Source organism: Microtus ochrogaster, chromosome 19 (genome assembly GCF_000317375.1).
Source record: "Microtus ochrogaster isolate Prairie Vole_2 chromosome 19, MicOch1.0, whole genome shotgun sequence".
NCBI lineage: Eukaryota > Metazoa > Chordata > Mammalia > Rodentia > Cricetidae > Microtus > Microtus ochrogaster.
In genome coordinates this window covers 7,578,202-7,579,906 of record NC_022021.1, presented here as the reverse complement: position 1 = coordinate 7,579,906, position 1,705 = coordinate 7,578,202, and positions in this window count along the sequence as shown.

Below are 1,705 nucleotides of genomic sequence, written 5' to 3'. Positions count from 1 at the left end.
AGAAGAAGAAGAAGAAGAAGAAGAAGAAGAAGAAGAAGAAGAAGAAGAAGAAGAAGAAGAAGAAGAAATAATAATAATAATATTGGCTAAGAGCTCATTTTAATGGCTATGGATGTACAGATATACCCCAGTCATAGCTCTGGACCCAACCTAGGTGGTCCCTGCGCTCATACAGGCTTACTTACAATCTCTAATAAACCTTTCCTGCTATTCATTATGTTTTAATCTGAAAAGTCCCTCCACAGGCTCAGTTTTAAAACTCATAGTCTCCAGCTTGTGGCACCATTTTAGGGGATTCTGGAAACTTTGGGAAGTAAGGACCTGGGAGAAGTGAGTCACTAGGGGAGGGTCTTTGGCTGTCACAGCCAGCCTCTGGTCCATGTGGCCTTGGAACATGATAGCCAGCCTTTGGTTCCTGTTGCACTCTGCTTCCTGATCAGCCAGAATGTGAACAACCTCAGCTGTGCAGTTTGCTGCAGCCATCAAGAGCTGAGACGTTCTACTGTGTCATCCACACCATGATGGTCTAGGATTGAACAATGAGCCAAAAGAAACCGCCCCTTCGGTTGTTTCTATGAGATTCAAATGCACATATTTTTCAAAAGAACTCATTTGGTCAACTCTGCTCTCCCTTGACTCTGTTTCTGAACAAGGTTGGAGGAAAGGGGAGATGCCTCCTTGGAGCCTGTACTTACGAACAGCATTTTCAGTTACACTGTCATAATAGGAGGTGACATGGGAGAATTTGGCCTTCTAAAGGACCCTAACTACACTCATTCCATCACCTTAGTTTCCTCAACACCTTAGGCTTTTTAATATGTGTATATATAACTAAATAATTATAATTTTTAAATATAGTTTGCATTTATTGACTCCTCCATTTGGCGAAACATTTTTATACCTTCGTTTGTTCTCCTAAAGCATGCATTAGTCACAAAATAATGAGCTTTGTAGTAACATCTCGTTCATATGCATCGCGGCTTAGGTGTTCATGCAGGAGATGCCAGGCTGCACTTCCAGGGAGGGAAAGTGGAATAAGCGCGGCTTTAAGATCTCTGGTTCAGCTACACTAACAGACTGTGAGGACAGGATGCTAATGACCCCCGGCCTGGGCTCAAGACCAGCTGCCGACATCCGTCAACATTGATCTAAACAAACACAAAACTTTATTCAGATCAGTTAAAAAAGGAAAAAGATTCCTCATCTAGATTCAGCCTCAGAAGAAGTACGAGAAAGTGATTTGGTTTTTATTTTCATCACACACTATACTCCGGACCCTCCTGCCACCAACTTTCTTTAGTCCTGGGGTGTGCTGTCACAGCCAGGGTACTTCCTATGAGAGAAAGGCAGGCTGAGGGCTTCTACATAAGCTCTCTGTCAGGTGAGAATCTTTTCTCCCCAGCTGCTCTAAGGTGGAGTGAGACCAAAACTAGAGAAAGCAAGGCAGAATACCCTTCCTCTGGCCTCCCAAATGTTTCATTAGAAAATAAGGTTGGAGGTCGGGCGGTGGTGGCGCACACCTTTAATCCCAGCACTTGGGAGGCAGAGGCAGGCGAATCTCTATGAGTTTGAGGCCAGCCTGGTCTACAAGAGCTAGTTCCAGGACAGGAACCAAAAGCTACGGAGAAACCCTGTCTCAAAAATCAAAAAGAAAAGAAAAAGAAAATAAGGTTGGTTGAAGCAAAGGGAAGGACAGCTTGGGGAG